At 36.0% G+C, this 23,400-nt stretch overlaps 1 protein-coding gene across 5 annotated transcripts in view; it reads left to right on the forward strand.

The window, feature by feature from the left end:
* The window catches only part of LOC143245105 (patj homolog), a 548,212-nt gene that overhangs the window by 342,548 nt on the left and 182,264 nt on the right, over positions 1-23,400 (forward strand). The gene's annotated exons all lie outside the window — the stretch shown is intronic.

Below are 23,400 nucleotides of genomic sequence, written 5' to 3' on the forward strand. Positions count from 1 at the left end.
TAACCTATTCATAAGTTACTTAGTTAAGGTGACACTGAACAGTTACATAACCTATTCATAAATTACTTAGTTAAAGAGGAAGCTGCTGGAGTTTTTAAAATGATGAAATAACCCCCATAGAGCACCTGACCTGAATCCAATTGAACAGATCCGGGGTTGATAAATCAAAAAATTTGACAAAAGTCAGTTCAAAAAATATTATGAAAGTGTATTAGAGACATTTGAAGTAAAATCTCAAAAGACAATTTGATTAAATATGTTGCAACAATGTCTAACAGACCGCCTGAAGTTATTAAAGGAAAAGATGGACAAACAAAATATTGACTGTTTGCTGAACTCAAGCACCTCTCCAGAATTTTCCGAGGATCGCGGGCTCGAATCCCCGTCGCACCAAACATGTTCGCCCTTTCAGCCGTGGAGGCGTTATAAAATGATGGTCAATCCCACTATTCGTTGGTAAAAGAGTAGCCAAAGAGTTAGCGTTGGGTGGTGATGACTAGCTGCCTTTCCTCTAGTCTTACACTGCTAAAGTAGGGACGGCTGGCGCAAATAGCCCTCGTGTAGCCTTGCACGAAATTCAAAACAAACATACAGAATTTCTGTTGAGCTAAATATGAAGATTACTAACATTTTAATGTTTCATCTTTGATTTACATTTGATTGTTCTTTAAAAATAGCCTAAAATCTAATTTTTACTTTGTCCCAACATTTTTGTACGGTACTATATATTATATACATATATAAGAAACTGCAAAGAGTGTAAACTGAAACAAAAAATAATAATTCAGTCTTCATTGCACAATGTAACATTGTGCGTAACTAGTTGAAAATCGATCATAAAAAACGAAAGACCTTAACCTGCTATAAAATAATAACAGATAAGAAACGATAAATCTACTTGTTGAGAAGATCGTTACAAAATACGGGTTTATGTAGCTGTTTAAATCCAATAAATGGTATTTCTTTTATGCCTAGTTTCCAAATTCATATTGAAAAATATACACACGTAGAGAGAGAACTCTGCATGCGAAACAAACATTAGCTAAACCTTGTTTCGCAATATATCCGAGGAAATGATCCGTCGTGTGCTGTACGAAAACCTTATTTCAAGGGTATTTTAAGTTTTACATTTACTGTAGTTCTCGATGTATTAATTTCAGCCCGAAATAGGAACTTCATCCATCGATTATTATGAGTAACATAATAGTATACTTAGTTTTACTCATGACTGATTGTGGGTTTTTGATTAATTAACCCCAAATGTAAACCCAAAGAATCGTAGTTGACGATCGGTTACCACACTTGACGCTGTCTATACGCCACAAGAGCAGCTGCCAAATTCTAATATTTAATCAGACAAGAACAGCCAAGGAGTTGGTGATGTTGGGCGCTTTTGACTCACTGCCTTCCTATAGTTTATAATTTCCAAGTTTGCACGATATTCTCAAGCATAAGAAATAAAAACTTTATTTATTGTCTAAAAAAATATTTATTTTATTAAAATGTATGTGGTTTTTATACATGTAAACAACGAACCATGTTCCCGTGGTGTACATTTACGGGCCCGTATAATGTGATAAATTTAATGCCTGATGTATTATTCTGCATCCTTTAAATTTTTAATGATTATTGCCTCTATAATGCAAACGTTATTCCGTTAACTAAATTGGGAACGGTAATTATTAGGCCTAGTTATTTGCGTGTTCTAATGTCAATCAATGCCATATTTGGGATCTCCCTTCGGCAAGTTCCCGTAAAAGTGTTTTCGCGAAATATCCATGTTCCCTAATGGCTCGGGTGATAGGTTTTTACCTTTATGAAGATTTAGAGACACTACTTATAAGTTCTTGAGTCCATTTGTTTTGGAAAATCCCTAGGTTTCCCAAGGGGTGAGGTGAAAAGTTTTACTTTTTTGCAAACCTCGGTGTGGGGCCGACATGATCAAATAGTTAGGGTGCTTTACTCGCAATCTGAGTGTTGCTGGTTCGAATACCCTTCACACCAAACGTGACTGCTCTTTTAGCGACGACGGCGTTATAATCTGATGGACAATTCCACTATTCGTTGGTACAAGAGTAGCCCAAGAGTTGGTAGTGAGTCATGATGACTAGCTGTCTTCCCTGTAGTCTTAAACTGTTAAATTAGGAACGGCTAGTGTAAATATCCCTCGTTTAGCTTTTCGCGAAATTCAGAAAACAAGCAGACCTCGGGGCCGAGACGATTCGTTTATTACCACTAAGAAAAGAACTCAACCAACCATTTAGGAGGAGTTACGTGACACACAGATAATGAATCAATGGCTGAAAAATCGAACTAAAGAGAATAACAGAGGAATTTTCCTTTATTAAGCTCTTCCAAAAGCGTTACATCTGTTATCAGATAACAGTTCTGATTTAATAACGAGAAATGTTCATCAGCTTGAGTCCTACTGATTTTTTGGAATTGTCTTTCTGGGTTTTGAGTTTATAATTCCTGAAACGTTCACTTTGTAGTTCTACAGAATTTTATGTAACAGTTCTTCATGGATATATACAACATAAGAAGTGATACTGTATTAAAATGCTAAATTATTTTCTTATTATGTTCTAGTTTATTAACAAAGTAATTAACTTGCAATTTTTTGTCATATTGTGCTTCTTAAAACTTAAAGAACTAAAATAAACAAACGTTATGTTCATTACTTAAAGTAATTATAAACTTGATAATGACTGTGTTTAAAATAATAAATGTTACAGTAATTAGCGAAATTGTTAATTTAGAAACAAAATTTAATAAAAGGAACCAAAATATGGCAAGTTAAAGAAATGTAACTGCTGCTTATTGGTTGTGCCAAGAAGTAATATTCACGTGGTAACTCCACATTTTCTACCTATATTGTATAATACAAATGAAAACTATACGTTCGCAAATAATCAATTTCGTTTTTGTTTCTTTTAAACGGGATCCTAGAAGAGCAAAAATAATTTTATTGCATAAAAGGTGGTTTATGAAGTTATCTGAAACTTCATAATGCTTTTGATCTGTTATCACATCTACTCAGATAGTTAAAGATAAATCTTATAGAGAGAGACTGTCCCAAAGGCACACAGAAACAGTGTGTGAATGTGTGTGTGATGTCGAGAAAACCCACTTGTAGAGAAATATATATGTAGAAACGGCTCGTTTGGGTTGAGAAAATATTTTACGATGAGGAACGAACAACGTTTCGACCTTCTTCGGTCATCGTCAGGTTCACAAAGAAAGAAAGAGGTAACTGACCGGAAGCTGACCAAGTGTGTGTGTGTTCTTATAGCAAAGCCACTCGGGCTATCTGCTGTGTCAACCGCCGGGAATCGAACCCCTTATTTTAGCGTTGTAAATCCGAAAACTTAACCCTATCCCAGCGGATGACCGCACACAGAAACAGGGCGTAGAATGTAAATGTTCAGAAAGACTGTCCAGAAATTTTAAAGACAGAGCTTATGATGTAACTGTTATTGATATGCCATCCTGTAGATATAAAAAAACAGAGCTTATTGTGTAAATATTATTGAGATACTGTCCCGAAGGTATAGAAAAACAGAGCTGATCATGTGAATGTTATTAAAAGACTGTTCCGAAGGTAAACAACAACAGAGCTTAACATATAAATGTCATTGATATACCATCCTGGAGATATACAAAAACAGAGCTTATCATGTGAATGTTATGAGATACTGTTCTGAAGGTAAACAAAAACAGTGCTTATCATGTGAATGTTATGAGACACTGTCCCGAAGATATACAAAAACAGAGCTTTTCATAAAACTTTTGAAGGTCGAAGAGCTGAAAAATCAAGATGTGATTTCTTACACATTTTACACTTTGTTCTTAAATATTTTGTTATAAGTTAAGATAAAACGAGAACATCATCAGAACTCTATAGGGTGTCTATAGAATCTGGAACTCTGGGTAGTTTTCAGCTCTTTGAAATACGTGACTGTCAGAGCATGAGAAACCGAGTTAATGCTATTGTTTATACAAACTTAACTCGAGTCACACATTCGTTAAAATTTATTGAAGTGTCTATGGTTCGAGACTTTACTTTTAAGGCTACACCGGCTGTAAAATGGTTCGAATGGGTACAGCTTCAGAGACCCTACGATGGCAGATAGTCACGTGTGTACCTTAAAATGTCTTCTATCAACGAGGTGAAGTCATGGCTGACGTGTTTGAATATATAATATTATGTATATATATAAAATAGTACTTGCATATTTTAAGCATGTATTCTCATTTAATCGTACCTAAATGTTAATGGTTATTTAGGAGCTTCTAGTGAAATGACCCACGTAACAACGGTATTAGGAATAGCAGCTGAAAATTTCCGTATGATAATGAAGATATATTTCACTAATTCAACGGATATCTTCCGAGTACATAATTAGTGCTGGAAAGAACTGCACTCTATTCCCCTAAAACTTGAATTATAACTCCTTACTACGTGTACTGAGGCGATCCTCGTTACAAGCTGTCAACATAAATTAGATCCACAATACTAGCAGCTTTAGCATCATACGTTATTTCGCGACAGCTCTAAAAAAGTCCAAGTTAATCCTTCTCGACGTTTTCGACCCAGAGCAAGCGAAACGGAAACTCTGCGAAACTAGTATCAGTCACAGTATAGCCTCTGACAGAAAAGAAACTGACACCTATCTCAGCTTCGTTTGAGCTCGTCAGAAGCTATTTATAACATTACTTTATGTGCTGTGACAGGCTAAACGGTATGTGTATGTCTCGTATTTCAAAGAGTTACCCGTCAAAGATGTATTGATTCATGAAATATATACATTAAATTAAATGTAAGCTAGTAGAAATGACAAACATTTCAGCCCTTGTTATCTCTGCATTCCAACTTGAATGTGTATGAATAGGGCTTATAACAAATACAATTACCAACGAATTATTGCGAGAAAGATATAGTTACAATTTGTCAAGATATTTTCGAAGGGTAATATGAACATGATCTCTAGATTATAATAAATATTTCGTTATTTTTATTGGTAAAATAATTTAATTCGGCATGAAGAAAGTAATCAAGAATGACGAGAAAACCCACTTCTAGAGAAAAATATGTATATAAAACGGCTGGTTTGGGTTGAGAAAATTTTTATGTAGGGGAGCGAACAGCGTTTCGACCTTCTTCGGTCATCGTCAGGTTTACAAAGAAAGAAAGAGGTAACTGACCGATAGCTGACCACATGTTTGAAGGGGGTCGTATAACTGAGTGTACGAATGTAGAGGGCGTGCTTAGATGTTTGAATATATTTATTAATATAAGTATAAAGGTGTTCCTTTGAATTGGTTTATTTTGGGCTTGAGTTGTTGTATAAGTAAGACTTCTTTAATTTTTCATTTGCTTATGTTTGCTTCTTTATTTAGTATTTGGGTTTTTCTATGGTTATGTTGTGTTTATTTGATTTGCAGAAAACACCCAAATTCACCAGGCTGACTGAACAAAACCTATACTGTCAAGTAATAAATGCTGTGGATGAATTCATGTCTGTGATTTCTCGATATTCAGATACACACTGTCCCCTAGAATTATAAAAAGTTGTTCTCAGACACACACTGTCCCCTAGAATTATAAAAACTTGTTCTCAGACACACACTGTTTCCTAGAATTATAAAAAGTTGTTCTCAGATACACACTGTCTCCTAGAATTATAAAAAGTTGTTCTCAGATACACACTGTCCCCTAGAATTATAAAAAGTTGTTCTCAGATACACACTGTCCCCTAGAATTATAAAAAGTTGTTCTCAGATACACACTGTCCCCTAGAATTATAAAAAGTTGTTCTCAGATACACACTGTCCTCTAGAATTATAAAAAGTTGTTCTCAGATACACACTGTCCCCTAGAATTATAAAAAGTTGTTCTCAGATACACACTGTCCCCTAGAATTATAAAAACTTGTTCTCAGATACACACTGTCCCCTAGAATTATAAAAAGTTCTTCTCAGATACACACTGTCCCCTAGAATTATAAAAAGTTGTTCTCAGACACACACTGTCCCCTAGAATTATAAAAAGTTGTTCTCAGATACACACTGTCCCCTAGAATTATAAAAAGTTGTTCTCAGATACACACTGTCCCCTAGAATTATAAAAAGTTGTTCTCAGATACACACTGTCCCCTAGAATTATAAAAACTTGTTCTCAGATACACACTGTCCCCTAGAATTATAAAAACTTGTTCTCAGACACACACTGTCCCTAGAATTATAAAAGTTGTTCTCAGATACACACTGTCCCCTAGAATTATAAAAGTTGTTCTCAGATACACACTGTCCCCTAGAATTATAAAAAGTTGTTCTCAGATACACACTGTCCCCTAGAATTATAAAAAAGTTGTTCTCAGATACACACTGTCCCCTAGAATTATAAAAAAGTTGTTCTCAGATACACACTGTCCCCTAGAATTATAAAAACGTGTTCTCAGATACACACTGTCCCCTAGAATTATAAAAAGTTGTTCTCAGATACACACTGTCCCCTAGAATTATAAAAAGTTGTTCTCAGATACACACTGTCCCCTAGAATTATAAAAAGTTGTTCTCAGTTTACACACTGAAACGTCTAGAATTATAAAAACGTGTTCTCAGATACACACTGTCCCTAGATTTCATTTATCATTTTGAAAGTATTTGCGGACAATGTTTTGGTTTGTTTTATATCTTCATCAGATACAATGTCCCTGGTTTGTTTTATAGTTGTTCTCAGATACACACTGTCCTCTAAAATTATAAAAACGTGTTCTCAGATACACACTGTCCCCTAGAATTATAAAGTTGTTCTCAGATACACACTGTTTAGAATTATTAAAGTTGTTCTCAGATACAATGTTTTGGTTTGTTTTATTGCTTCATCAGATACAATGTTTTGGTTTGTTTTAAAAGTAGCTTCTCAGATACACACTGTCCCTAGGTTTTTTTATAGCTTCATCAGATACACATGTTTTGGTTTGTTTTATAGTTCATCAGATACAATGTTTTAGTTTGTTTTAAAGCTTCATCAGATACAATGTTTGGTTTGTTTTATAGCTTCATCAGATACAATGTTTTGGTTTGTTTTATAGCTTCATCAGATACAATGTTTTGGTTTGTTTTATAATTCATCAGATACAATGTTTTAGTTTGTTTTATAGCTTTGTCAGATACAATGCTTTGGTTTGTTTTATAGCTTCATCAGATACAATGTTTTGGTTTGTTTTATAGCTTCGTCAGATACAATGTTTTGGTTTGTTTTATAGCTTCGTCAGATACAATGTTTTGGTTTGTTTTATAGCTTCATCAGATACAATGTTTTGGTTTGTTTTATAGCTTCATCAGATACAATGTTTTGGTTTGTTTTATAGCTTCATCAGATACAATGTTTTGGTTTGTTTTATAACTTCATCAGATACAACGTTTTGGTTTGTTTTATAGCTTCATCAGATACAATGTTTTGGTTTGTTTTATAGCTTCGTCAGATACAATGTTTTGGTTTGTTTTATAGCTTCGTCAGATACAATGTTTTGGTTTGTTTTATAGCTTCATCAGATACAATGTTTTGGTTTGTTTTATAGCTTCATCAGATACAATGTTTTGGTTTGTTTTATAGCTTCATCAGATACAATGTTTTGGTTTGTTTTATAGCTTCATCAGATACAATGTTTTGGTTTGTTTTATAGCTTCGTCAGATACAATGTTTTGGTTTGTTTTATAACTTCATCAGATACAATGTTTCGGTTTGTTTTATAGCTTCATAAGATACAATGTTTCGGTTTGTTTTATAGCTTCATAAGATACAATGTTTTGGTTTGTTTTATAGCTTCATAAGATACAATGTTTTGGTTTGTTTTATAGCTTCGTCAGATACAATGTTTTGGTTTGTTTTATAGCTTCGTCAGATACAATGTTTTGGTTTGTTTTATAGCTTCGTCAGATACAATGTTTTGGTTTGTTTTATAGCTTCATCAGATAAAAGCCTCAATTAACAACTTTAATTATCGTCCCGGAAGTGACGTCCGTTAAGCCCTTTCTCATCAGGTTTTGCTAACTAATCAACCAGCCGATCACAATAATTAATAAAAACGGTATTCTCATTATCCATAATATATTTTCTGTTGAAGTTCAACTTATCTAAATGTATATGTGAGCAAATTCTGCTCGAGGATTTAATCAGTGATGTTTTCAGATTCCAGCTGCGTATGTCCAATGTGAAGTTTGGTAAAAATATATCCAAATTAATTAATATATATCACGTGATTTCCTGATACAATTTCACAATCATGACTAGCCTGATAACAAACCAGCAAGTGATATAAAATAATAAGACGTATACGTAGAAGAAATGAAAGTTTTCCAGAACAAAAAAAAAAGATAGAGTCTAATTTAGACAAAATAAGCAAGGCTCTAAATAAGACAAATTATATATTAAACTTGAAAAGCCATCATGATATCTGGATTCGCTTTCTGGACCCGTAAGAAAATCTTCAAAGTTTGGTATATATGAATTATTTCAACAATTTTTTTTTTTTAAAGGAGAGCTCTTCGATGTTAAAAAGAGCTTGAAGCAACAAAATCAGCAGTCGTCATTTCCTGAACTATATATAACTTATAGGTACAGCACTACCAAAGTGCATTGTTGAACTTTTGCTGATTGATTTAACGCAACAAAGAACGTATTGCTGAACTGTAGTCGCTAGCTATAACACTACAAAGAACGTATTGCTGAACTGTAGTCGCTAGCTATAACACTACAAAGAACGTATTGCTGAACTGTAGTCGCTAGCTATAACACTACAAAGAACGTATTGCTGAACTGTAGTCGCTAGCTATAACACTACAAAGAACGTATTGCTGAACTATAGCCGTTAGCTATAACGTTACCAAGAACATATTGTATATTCCTGATTCTATTGAAATAAAATAGATATTTGAAATTTCTAAAAAGTTTGATTTAAATACGCCTTTGCGTTTTTTATGGGGTGTTTTAAATTTTGTCTGAAAATAATTATTTCTCTTGTAAAAAATCCTGAAGCTGCGAACAACGAACTGAAGAAGCTAAGAAATTGTCATTTCAGACAGTCAAATATCCATGGTTTATGTCATCTAGAAACTCTACGCGGAATCAAGTCTTAACATATTCTCTATATTCCAAAGGCAGAATGCCACAGCTTATAAGTGTCTAATCCCTTACACTGCTAAATTAGGGATGGCTAGCGCAGATAGCCCTCAAGTAGCTTTGCGCGAAATTCAAAACAAACAAACTAATCATGATGCCTGTAGTGCCACCTATCAGGGTTAACATGCTCCAGCGGAATATCTTAAAGCAAATACAATTAATCCTTTGTGACATTTTATAGTATCAAACTATTCATAGTGTAAGCAGATATTGTACAATGTCACGACAGCTTAAGGAAAGAATTAGTCTCGGATACTGCCAAGGTACAATTTGAACATGATTTGTAGCTTGTATTTATAATTAAAAAATACATAAATTTACAAGATTGTGTTACGAAAATTAAGCCTTTGTATTTTGTTAACAAATTTGCCCTTTTTTTTTTCTTTTCTTTTATTGTCCCGTGCGCAAAGTATTATTGTGATGGCTTCAACATGGATGAGCATAAGCCATAGCAAACTAGAACAATCTTTACTATAGGTGATTAAATGTAATGTTACGTTCGGGTTTTGTAACTTCAACATCTTGAGGAAATTTTGGATTGAAGAATAATTATGATTTCTAAGAAGTTGTATAGGGAAAGCATTAAAAAGATTAACCAGACTTAGCTTCCACTCTAAGAGTATTATTGTGATTTTTTATTTATTTGTTTTTTCTCCTAATCTAGTAATTGGATTTACCTTTAATCGAAGTAGATTAGATACTTTGAGTGGCAAGTAGTTTAACTTCTGTTATTTTCCAATATTTTACTATACAGTAAAAATATTATCTGTTTTATTGAGATAAGATCTTTATGGTCTATACAATGATTCTCACTCTCATTGTGTAGAGCGATTTCTTTAATGTCTTTTACTGTGCAGAAAATCTGTATTATGTACTTATACATTATAATTGTATGTGTAAGCTCTATACTATACGAGGGCTGTTCAAAAAATACCGGGACTGACGTCATAAAACAAAATGTACTTTATTTAAAAGTTACAGGTCTGGGACCCCTTCAAAGTACTCTCCTCCCCAACGCACACACTTATCCCAACGGTGTTTCCACTTGTTGAAACAGTCCTGGTACGCTTCTTTTGTAATGTCCTCCAGCTCCTTCGTCGCATTTGCTTTAATCTCGAGAATCGTCTCAAATCTTCTTCCTTTCAAGGGTCTTTTGAGTTTGGGGAACAAGAAAAAAATCGCAAGGAGCAAGGTCAGGTGAGTAGGGGGGTGGGGAAGAACAGTGATCGAGTGTTTGGCCAAAAACTCACGAGTTCTGAGGCACAAATTTCGCACCAACGCGGTGCATCTTCAATTTTTCGGTCAAAATATCGTAACAAGATCCAACTGATATTCCACACTCTTCAGCAAGCTTCCTGACAGTCAGACGTCGATTTGCCCGCACCAGGGTGTTGATTTTGTCGACGTGTGGTTCGTCCGTTGACGTGGAAGGACGTCCAGGACGCTCATCATCTTCAATGGACTGTCGACCATCCTTAACACGTTCATGCCACTTGAAACATGCCGTACGCTTCATAGCAACATCACCGTAAGCCGTGTTAAGCATAGCAAAAGTTTCAGTCGTAGATTTTCCAAGTTTAACACAAAATTTCACAGCAAGTCGTTGCTCCTTCAGGTCATTCATTCTGAAATCCGCCAAACGAAAAAATCGCACTTCACTTAAAACCGCGTAGCTAATACACGAATGAAGATATCTGCAATCGGGAAATGGCGTCGTAATCAACTGATCTGTGCGAACCTAGCGACACCAAGCGGATTCCCCTGGAACCAACTGGAGCCGCGCAATTCAAACAATCCGCGTATTTTTTGAACAGCCCTCGTATACACCTCAATGATATTGATTCACAATTAACTCGCGAATAAGGAAAGCCTGCCAACTGAATGTTCTACGAATATCGGGTTTTGTGTCATATTTGTAATAGCAACAATTCAGTTATCTATCAGCAAACAAGACCTGAATTACCAATGACATCAAGAGAATATATGTTATATGGTACCATTAAAGAACAAATACCTATATCATTCGAAATCATGTGGTGTACACCATAAAACTTGACTTGATTTGATTTAAAACGAAGAATCAAAACGTAACCTCGACTTGGGTGGTTTTTCGGTTTGAAGTAACTCGAGATGATTTTGCACTTGCTCGGACAGTTGCATGAATCACCGTACTTTTGGTTTTCAATTAGAAACGACCAGTTGTGTTTTTATCTTCATAACTGAACATACACTGTTGTATGTCTAGAATTAACTGCCATACACATTACTTGTGTCTAAGTTTCTTCTATATCCCTTTTTTGTATGAATCAAGTTTTTATTGTTTAAAAGTTCGTCTCAGTGCGAGTGAAAAGTTCCGGGGCACTTAAAGTGCTCGCCCAGCACATTTGTGTCAGTCAGTAAGCTACTTTTATACCCCACTAGCGACGAAACAAAAACCTTTAATGGAGAAACAAACGTCAAACTTAGATGATTTAGCTCTCGAATTCTGACGTATGTAAAGTAACGTAAGTGCCAGTGTACATATTGACCAATAAGAGCCATTTTTATAAGAAGTACTCACTGTAAAGAGAGAAATAAAAAGAACAAGCGTTTCAGCTTTCTTTCAACGGTTGTTCATCAAACGACTGACAGCTGTTATAGTAATTTAAAATATTTTATAACAAGAAAGAGACGTTCATGTAACATTTTCCTTCTACTCATTCTTTCTCAGTTCCAGTCTATCATTAAATGAGTGGATTGAAACAGAAAACAAAATCCGTAATATATTACAAATATATACCTTTAAGTGCCTTAATGTTTATTATATCTTCAGGCTAGTTCAGTCTGTTTTAACACAAAGCCACATAACGTGATATCTGTTGTCTCTTCACGGGAAGGACTTGGTCCTCGGATCTCACCATAACTGAAACGATAACCCATGAAGGACTGTCTAGCTGGAGTTTTATCAAATTTACTACATAATACAAAACGCGGAACTAAAGTACATATAGTATTTTATACAATGTTGAATGAAATTCTTAAACCTACAACCTGAGAATTATTTTATACATTTTGCTTTCAAATAGAAGGTTTCAAAACCTTTAATATAACGTAAGCTGTATTTGTGCAAAAACATTTAGAAAGTATACAGAGTCAGTAATGTTATTTGGTGTTAACCAACTGACGAGCAGTATGTTGCTAGCGGCCATGAAAACTAATTTACGAACCATCTCGAACTGAACTGATAACGCTTAAATACAATAACACATCTTACACACTCTAATGAATGTTTATGGCGTATGGAAGGATTTAAAGTAGATATATTGTGCTCTTACTAAATCATTAATGTCTCATCAGTTCGTGGTTTGTTGATCTTTCTAGAGAGTTAAATTAGTCAACTTGCATCCAAGTATTTTTTTTCAATAATTATGATATATGTTGGTATATGTTCGAAATATAAATCACTTTTATTATCATATGGGATGTTTTTGTTCAAAGTGACTTTCTTAAAAGCAAATTTAGGATTATGATTCTTCTATCTACAGTACGAACGTTAGCCTATACCTATAACTGCAAGTTAGGTAAAATGTTTGAAACTCAATGGCTTCAAATATTTTGAAATATTATTACAACAAAGCTTTCAATTGATATATCGATACCACGGGTTCTCAACCAGAGGGAAGTCTGTAAAGAGTTTTGGAAAAATATTTGAATCAAATTTGTATGTACACTTTTAAATATATACTCTTTAAAAAAAGAAACGCAAAAGGGATATTTTTGATATTTTAAAGAGAAATATATGTAATAACGTTACAAGCTCAGAATATGTGATGTTACACGTGTTAAGGCACTGATTGTCAGACCCAAATGACAATAAAAGTTGTGCACTTTGAAAACGGAGGAAAACATCGGATTTTTCGCCAAAACGCATGCGTGTCCAATAAATTTGTTTGAGAGATCTGCATGTTCTGCAAGTGCAACATGTACAAAATCCCTATAAAAGTGACGGGTTCTCGGTTTCCATAGCTCAGTGTTAAGCCACCGACACGCAATACAGTTACGCCAAGACTAACTGAAGCACAACGCAACAACGCCATTGGTCGCTTGGAAGCAGGCGAATCTCGATTAGATGTTGCCAGAGCTGTGAATATCCACCTAAGCACCATCACAAGGCTATGGAATCGTCACCAACAACATGGATCAACTCGTGACCGTCCACGATCTGGCAGACCTCGTGTGACCACGCCCGCACAAGATCGCAACATCCAGTTACGTCACCTTCGGGATAGAACCACCACTGCAACGTCTACTGCCTCAACCATACTAGGGTTGCGTAGGATTTCCGATCAGACCGTACGCAACCGTCTACGAGATTCTTAGGCCCCATGTGCAACCCATCATGGTGAACGTCAACGACGTTTTTCAACATGAAAACGCCCGTCCTCACACAGCCCGACTCACCACTGTCTTCTTGAGACACCACAACATCAACGTTCTTCCCTGACCCTTCAGATCACCAGATTTAAACCCCATCGAACATCTTTGGGACGAGTTGGACCGACGTCTGCGACGGCGACAACCTCAACCGCAGACTCTACCTCAGCTTGCAGCAGCTTTGCAGGCTGAGTGGACAGCCATTCCACAGGATATGATTCGTCATCTCATTGCTTCCATGGGCAGGAGATGCCAAGCAGTTATTGATGCTCACGGGGGGCATACTCGTTATTGATGTTGAGTGACGTTAAACTTCACCTACTGAGCGTGGATTTCGCCTTTGCAGACTTTGGATGTTCAGCAGTGAATGTGCAAAGTTCCACACATGTCATACAGAACTACCCGGAATAAACTTCTTAACAATTTGTCTCATATTTTGCCTTTTGCGTTTGTTTTTTAAAGAGTATATAATCTGTTATTTTAACTTCAAAACAAGCCGAAACATAAACAAAAAAAACTGTATCAACTGAAAAGATCCCAGGATACAAGCTTCAATGGGGGATTATAAAATGTACCTTATGTTTTGGAGGTGACTGCCGAAATAGGACCCACATAGTGGTGGGGATACACCGTCTATCAGTCTTAATCTTCATTCGCTAGTCTCACACAAGAAATAAAGAATAGCAATAAATATAAAAATAGAAATAGAAATTACGAGAGCGAGATGTCGGTGCTCAAGCCTACAACGTCTCACATCTATATCACCCTTCACTGCCTGCAGACAGTTGTGGGAAGGTGACTGTTCACCCAAGTAAAGAATTTTAGTGCATGTTGATAGATAAATTATATTTTTCATTTTACAAAATGAATTTCTATAAGTAATAGGGTGAAAAGTATTTAGATCAGGACATGTGAGACATCTAAAAAGTAAAAAAATGTAATAACATTTTTAAGAAGCACTTACGTCACCATATTTTTTAAAATAATCTTGACATTTAGAGTTCACGTAGATGATGCTTAGATGCCACAGTATTTAATAATGTTACTTGAGTGGTTAAGGTCACTAATGTACAAAAACTGCTTTACCTTCTAACACTTCATTGCACTTTGATATCGAATAATGTGGTCCATTTGATTGAAAATGGTTTGTTTTAAAGATTACGAGATAAATAGAACACAAAGACGTCAGAATCATGGTCTCTACAGGGTCTCATTGTCATATCTTTGAAATAACCCTGAATTACAATAATAACGACTATTGCTTTTGGGCCCACTCTAAAACAATTGCACTAAAGACTGGCGCATCAACCAATGATCTGTAATTAATACTTACATCATTTTTTTTTGTAAAAATTAATCAAAGGGATACGATAACACTTGCTCATACATATGGCCAGTTTTAAAATGTAAGAGTTCGTGGAGACGTTTTTGACTAACTTATCTTAATTCATAGTTTAAAATGGATGCCAAATAAAAGTGTGGAGAGAGAGAGAGACACTGTAAGAATGAGGTCAAGCATAATAGAATCTCAGCAAGTTTGATATGTGCTTTCTGTTTACACGTGCATATTCAAGGAAACAGTAATACTATTAACTGTTTTTTGAAAATCCGTTACTGTGTGTTTGATTGTTAGATAAATCTAGTTTGTTTCTAGTTTCCTCGGCCTGGCATGGCCAAGCGCGTAAGGCGTGCGACTTGTTATCTGAGGGTCGCGGGTTCGCGCCCGCGTCGCGCTAAAACATGCTCGCCCTCCCAGCCGTGGGGGTGTATAATGTGACAGTCAATCCCACTATTCGTTGGTAAAAGAGTAGCCCAAGAGTTGGCGGTGGGTGGTGATGACTAGCAGCCTTCCCTCTAGTCTTACACTGCTAAATTAGGGACGGCTAGCACAGATAGCCCTCGAGTAACTTTGTGCGAAATTCCAAAACAAACAAACAATCTAGTTTCCTCGCAAAGCTTCACGAAGGCTATCTACGCTAGCTGTCCCTAATTTAGCAGTGAACGACTAGAGGAAAGGTAGCCAGTCAACACCACCCACTGCTATTTCTTGGGTTACTTTTTTACCAGTGAATAGTGGGATTAACCATCACATTATAACGCTCCCGCGGCAGAAAGGGCGAGCATGTTTATTGCGTTGGGGATTTGGACCAGCGACCTTTAGTACCCCAATCACCTCGCCATGTTGGGCCTGTCTATCTTCAACCTGGATGTGGGTTCATCCAAACTTCACTGCTTTGTTAAGAACGTTTCTGGTATATTTTGTGAGTTGTAATCTGTTTCAGAAATTAACCCTTTGATCAGTTAATTATGCACCTCCTCCCCGTTGCCCACGATGGGCATAGCGCAGATAGCCCATTGTTTAACTTTCTACTTAATTCCAAACAAAAATTATGCAAACCCTTAAGTGGTCATTTTCTATGCAGGTGATTTTTGCCTTTTCTCTCTCCCCCTCCGCCATTTTGTTGTAGCGACATTTAGGAATGTTTCGAAGAAGGACAGTGCAGTACCACTGAAAGTAACGTGTTATATATTAGAGAATTTTGTATAGATTTATGAGATTGAAGGGCTCGACTAGGTGGATAAGGCATTCGACTCATAATCTGAGGTTCGCGGGTTCGATTTTCCGTGATACCAAACATGCTTGCTTTTCAGTTGTAAGGGCGTTATAATTTGACGATCAATTCTACTATTTCGTTGGTATAAGAGTAGCCTTTCTAGTTTTACTAAATTAGTTTAGTTTTTGCTAAATTATAGAGGGCAAGAACCAATACCCATCCTGTAGCTGTGCGCGAAATTCAAAAATAAGCAAACAAGAATACGAGACTGACAAAAGAAAGTATTGTTTGTTTTTGAATTTCGCGCAAAGCTACTCGAGGGCTATCTGCGCTACCCGTCCCTAATTTAGCAGTGTAAGACTAGAGGGAAGGCAGCTAGTCATCACCACCCACCGCCAACTCTTGGGCTACTCTTTTACCAAAATATTGGGATTGACCGTCACATTATAACGCCTCCACAGCTGAAAGGGCGAACATGTTTGGTGCGACCCTCGGATTACGAGTCGAACGCCTTAACACGCTTGGCCATGCCGGGCCTGAAAGAAAGTAAGTCAAAATACTTTACTGTTACAATTGAACAAATGACTTTAAGATTGCGTCAGCGTTTTGCCTGATTTGTAATTGTTTTGTTACTGTGCACAAAGTTACATAAAGGGCTATCTGCACTCTGCCCACCATGGGTATCGAAACAGTTTTTAGCACCATAAGTCCACAGACATGTTGCTCTTACACTTGGGGAGGGGTCTGATTTTGTAACAAACAAATGAGATGGCCATGTTGTTTAAAAAACAAATGACGCAGTTTACGACCTGGGCGCGGGTTGGTGCTGTGGTATAACTTTGGATTGTAAAGCTGACGAGCCGGGTTTGAATCCGTGCAATACTACAAAATATTAATCGGTCTTTAATATGTGAGAATATTTTAAGAGTGGCAGTCGATCCCTAAACGTGGATGGTTGGAAATAAGGTGATACTAATTGGCTGTTTTCTCCCTGGTCAGTATTTCAAAATTTGACCTGGCATGGCCAGGTGGTTAAGGTTCACGGCTCGTAATCCGAGGGTCGCGGATTCGAATCACCGTCACGCCAAACATGCTCGCCCTTTCAGCCGTGGGAGCGTTATAATGTGACGGTCAATCTCACTATTCGTTAGCAAAGGAGTAACCCAAGATTTGGCTGTGGGTGGTGATGACTAGCTACATTACCTCTAGTCTTACACTGCTAAATTAGAGACGGCTAGTGAAGACGGCCCTCGTTTAGCTTTGCGCGAAATTCAAAACAAAACAAACCAATTTCAAAATTTGGGAAAGAGACGGATAGTCTCTGTAGCTTTGTCATAGATAGGAAATACAAGTACTCCCATTGAAATGAAATTCCATTAAGAAAAATCAAAAGCAAAAAAACAAAAAGAAACGTTATGATAAACGAACCATAATTATAGCAACATCTTGCCGTGAAATATTCCATTTCGTGAATAATACATGATCTCGTGAGAGCTTCGTTGAAAAGCACGGAAAATATTACAGCTTAATTTTCGTAAATATAAATTCGGTTTATCGTAACTACCAACTGTCTCTGTCCAGTTCACCTAAGAAACACTTTCTGAACCAATGACCGATCTGTAATGCAAATTGCGCAACAGCTGTACCACATGCACGTGAACGCATTGTTCCATTCAGCTGTTCTAAGACCCATATGCATCGTCGTTTCTTCTTCATTATATAGGGAGAGACAGATAAGTATATCGATAGACTGACGAGTTGATAGGCAGAGAGAAAAAGAGATAGTCGAAACTTGTTTGTTTGTTTAGAATTTCGCACTAATTTAGCAGTGTAAGACTAGAGGGAAGGCAGCTAGTCATCACCACCCACCGCCAACTCTTGGGCTACTCTTTTACCAACGAATAGTGGGATTGACCGTCATATTTTAACGCCCCCACGGCTGGGAGGGCGAGCATGTTTGGCGCGACTCGGGCGCGAACCCGCGACCCTCAGATTACGAAGCACACGCCTTAACGCGCTAGGCCATGCCGGCCCACGAAACTTCTTTACAGACATCTGATGTTTTACCAATACACTACATGAACAGTTTTAGTGTTAACTGAATAAGGCTCGTGTCTGAAAGAAAAAAAAAATTATGTATAGGTATTCTCATTTTCCATAGGTTTTTACTCTCTTTTTCTTTTTTTAATGACGCTCGACTCATTAATCTAAGGGTTGCAAGTTCGAATCCCCGTCACACCGAACATGCTCGCCCTTTCAGCCATAGAACGTTATAAAGTTGCGTTTAATCCCACTATTCTTTGGTAAAAGAATGTGTTTTCTTATAGAAAAACCACATCGGGCTATTTCCTGAGCCCACCGAGAGGAACAGAACCCCTGATTTTAGCGTTATAACTCCGTAGACTTATTGCTGTACCAGGTGGGGGCTTGGTGAAAGAGTTTGCAGTTGGTGGTGATGACTAGCTGCCTTTCCTCTAGCCTTACACTGCCAAATTAGGAACGGCTAGCGTAGATAGCTCTCGTGTAGCTTTGCGCGAAATTCAAAAACAAAACCTTTCTTTAGTCGAATTACATTTATCATGATACCTCTTTACTAAATGTTTTCAATATAAGTACAGACCCACCCCTGATGGCTTAGTGACCAGCTTGATTGCTTATAACACTAAAATTTGGGGATCGTTACCTGCGGATGGGCGTATCATACATACCTTTTGTTCGGCAGCATGCTGACAACAAACAGACGATGGTAACCATAACACTGACGGTTAACTCCCACAATTCAATTAAAGAAATTTCAAAAGTTGGCAGTAAATATTGTTGACTGGTTGTCTCTGGAGTAATCATTTAAAATCAGGGACGTTCTGCGCGCGTCGCTTTGTAAAAATCATCGAAATAAACGAAAAGGCTTTAGTAATATTTATTATTATTAGATATTAAATCTTTAGGGTTAACAGGTAACGATATAACTTGTGAGAGGCAAAAAGTAATTATCTGTTATTTATATTACGACGTTGTTGTTTTGAATTAAGCACAAACCTACTCAATGGGCTATCGGTGCTCTGCCCACCGCGGGTATCGAAACCCGGTTTTTAGCATTGGAAGTCCGCAGACATACCGCTGAGCCCCTTGGGGGCTTATAGTACGAATTTTTATAAAATAAACTTTTTTATCAGTGATGTCGAGAAAACCCACTTGTAGAGAAATATATATGCAAAAACGGCTCGTTTGGGTTGAGAAAATATTTTACGTAGAAGACACTCAGTTACACAACCCCTTCCAAACATGTGGTCAGCTTCCGGTCAGTTACCTCTTTCTTTCTTTGTGAACCTGACGATGACCGAAGAATGTCGAAACGTTCTTCGCTCTTCTTCGTAAAATATTTTCTCAACCCAAACGAGCCGTTTTTGCATAAATATTATTTATCTGTGTTTTATGTCATTATACTGTAACTAAAGTGTTTGTTTTTAGTATTATCATAATCGAATATTTTATCCAATTGCAAAGTTCATTACAATTATTAATATTGTAGTAAAATATGTTATCTAATTTTTGCTTTATATACACTATCCTTTATAATTAATAGCATCACATGCAGGTATTTCGTTTAAGTGTATTTGTGTGTGTGTGTATTTTTTTTTCTTATAGCAAAGACACATAGGGTTATCTGTTGTGTCCACCTTGGGTAATCGAACCCCTGATCTTAGCGTTGTAAGTCTGTGGACTTACCGTGTCAGAGGTTTAGAAGTGTAGCAAGTGAACCGAAGCATATAAAATAACAGGACGAGGATATAAATCTGTCTAAATCCGTCTGAAGATTTCCTCGAGTGGCACAACAAGATGTGTGTTTGTTTTTCTTATAGCAAAGCCACGTCGGGCTATCTGCTGAGCCCACCGAGGGGAATCGAACCTTTGGTTTTAGCATTGTAAATTCGTAGACTTACCACTGTACTAGCGGGGGGCGGCACAACAAGATGTGTGTTTGTTTTTCTTATAGCAAAGCCACGTCGGGCTATCTGCTGAGCCCACCGAGGGGAATCGAACCTTTGGTTTTAGCATTGTAAATTCGTAGACTTACCACTGTACTAGCGGGGGGCGGCACAACAAGATGTGTGTTTGTTTTTCTTATAGCAAAGCCACGTCGGGCTATCTGCTGAGCCCACCGAGAGGAATCGAACCCCTGGTTTTAGCATTGTAAATTCGTAGACTTACCACTGTACTAGCGGGGGGCGGCACAACAAGATGTCTACTGACTTACAACGCTAGAAATCGGGTTTCGATACCTGTGGTAGGCAGAGCGCAGATAGCCCATTGTGTAGATTTGTGCTTATTTACTAACTAACGAACAACCTTTATAAAAAATATGTAAATGGAACGTTTATTACAGTTATTGCTACACGTATTTTGGTGAATTATGTTAAGTGTTCTTAACAATTATTATCACATATAAATATTTTGTCAATTATATTTTGGTTACAGCGTTCATTACAATTATTATCTTATGTAAATATTTTGTTTAGTTATGCTTTTAACCACAGCGTTCATCACACTTATTATCATATGTAAATATTTTGTTTAGTTATGCTTTTAACAACAGTGTTCATCACACTTATTATCACATGTAAATATTTTGTTTAGTTATGCTTTTAACAACAGTGTTCATCACACTTATTATTACATGTAAATATTTTGTTTAGTTATGCTTTTAACAACAGTGTTCATCACACTTATTATCACATGTAAATATTTTGTTTAGTTATGCTTTTAACCACAGTGTTCATCACACTTATTATTACATGTAAATATTTTGTTTAGTTATGCTTTTAACCACAGTGTTCATCACACTTATTATCACATGTAAATATTTTGTTTAGTTATGCTTTTAACAACAGTGTTCATCACACTTATTATTACATGTAAATATTTTGTTTAGTTATGCTTTTAACCACAGTGTTCATCACACTTATTATCACATGTAAATATTTTGTTTAGTTATGCTTTTAGCTACAGTGTTCATCACACATATTATCATATGTAAATATTTTGTTTAGTTATGCTTTTAACAACAGTGTTCATCACACTTATTATCATATGTAAATATTTTGTTTAGTTATGCTTTTAACAACAGTGTTCATCACACTTATTATCACATGTAAATATTTTGTTTAGTTATGCTTTTAGCTACAGTGTTCATCACACATATTATCATATGTAAATATTTTGTTTAGTTATGCTTTTAACAACAGTGTTCATCACACTTATTATCACATGTAAATATTTTGTTTAGTTATGCTTTTAGCCACAGTGTTCATCACACATATTATCACATGTAAATATTTTGTTTAGTTATGCTTTTAGCTACAGTGTTCATCACACTTATTATTACATGTAAATATTTTGTTTAGTTATGCTTTTAACCACAGTGTTCATCACACTTATTATCACATGTAAATATTTTGTTTAGTTATGCTTTTAGCTACAGTGTTCATCACACTTATTATCACATGTAAATATTTTGTTTAGTTATGCTTTTAGCTACAGTGTTCATCACACTTATTATTACATGTAAATATTTTGTTTAGTTATGCTTTTAACCACAGTGTTCATCACACTTATTATCACATGTAAATATTTTGTTTAGTTATGCTTTTAGCTACAGTGTTCATCACACATATTATCATATGTAAATATTTTGTTTAGTTATGCTTTTAGCTACAGTGTTCATCACACTTATTATTACATGTAAATATTTTGTTTAGTTATGCTTTTAACCACAGTGTTCATCACACTTATTATTACATGTAAATATTTTGTTTAGTTATGCTTTTAACAACAGTGTTCATCACACTTATTATCATATGTAAATATTTTGTTTAGTTATGCTTTTAGCTACAGTGTTCATCACACATATTATCATATGTAAATATTTTGTTTAGTTATGCTTTTAACAACAGTGTTCATCACACTTATTATCACATGTAAATATTTTGTTTAGTTATGCTTTTAGCCACAGTGTTCATCACACATATTATCACATGTAAATATTTTGTTTAGTTATGCTTTTAGCTACAGTGTTCATCACACTTATTATTACATGTAAATATTTTGTTTAGTTATGCTTTTAACCACAGTGTTCATCACACTTATTATCACATGTAAATATTTTGTTTAGTTATGCTTTTAGCTACAGTGTTCATCACACTTATTATTACATGTAAATATTTTGTTTAGTTATGCTTTTAACCACAGTGTTCATCACACTTATTATTACATGTAAATATTTTGTTTAGTTATGCTTTTAACAACAGTGTTCATCACACTTATTATCACATGTAAATATTTTGTTTAGTTATGCTTTTAGCTACAGTGTTCATCACACTTATTATTACATGTAAATATTTTGTTTAGTTATGCTTTTAACCACAGTGTTCATCACACTTATTATTACATGTAAATATTTTACTTTAAATTACAGCATTTCCTATAGTTATCACTGTGACATGTAGGCATATTTAACGGTTTAAATACGAATTTCCACGATCACTGTGTTTATTCAAGTTAACAAAATTATTATTCGCGCTATTAGTGGAGAAGTGTGACGTCGACTCGTGCGTGAGAAAGGCTCGAAAACAGATGTAAATATGTACAACACCAAGCCCCTGGTGGGGCGCTGCGGTACAACAGGGAACGATGTATTAGTAAAGCAGCTGTTGTCGGAATTCTAGTCATCCTTCGCCAGTTGGTCTTGCGTGAGGTCGCTCATTGCTTTACCTGGAGTGGAGGCACTAGTAGTTGATCAATACTGTTTATTATTTTGGAAGGTCCGTTGTCTATAGTGTTTATGGATACTTACGTATGAGCAGAATTCTCCACTAACCTACCGTATAATGGGACAACGTTTATCTTGCACGTGGCCTCATACAGCGTGTGGTGTTTGTTGCCTTCACTTGTGACACCAACTAGCTTGTTGCGTGAAGTACACTCGCGGACAAGTAACGAACTTACGAATTCATTCTTCAAGTCGAATTTGCATTGCGGAGAGAATAGACTAATTACGGCAAATACCACTGATGTTACTTTAAACGTCTTTTTTTTTTTTCAAAACGTTTAAACTGGCATACGCATGTTCGTTTCCTTGCATATGTACAACGGTTCTAGAATAGCTGTGTAGAAGTCATAGCTTGTTATATTTACTGATTACCTGCCACACTGTTTCTCCTGCGTTTCGAAAACTATTTAAAGGGCTTA

This window comes from Tachypleus tridentatus, chromosome 2, assembly GCF_004210375.1.
Source record: "Tachypleus tridentatus isolate NWPU-2018 chromosome 2, ASM421037v1, whole genome shotgun sequence".
NCBI lineage: Eukaryota > Metazoa > Arthropoda > Merostomata > Xiphosura > Limulidae > Tachypleus > Tachypleus tridentatus.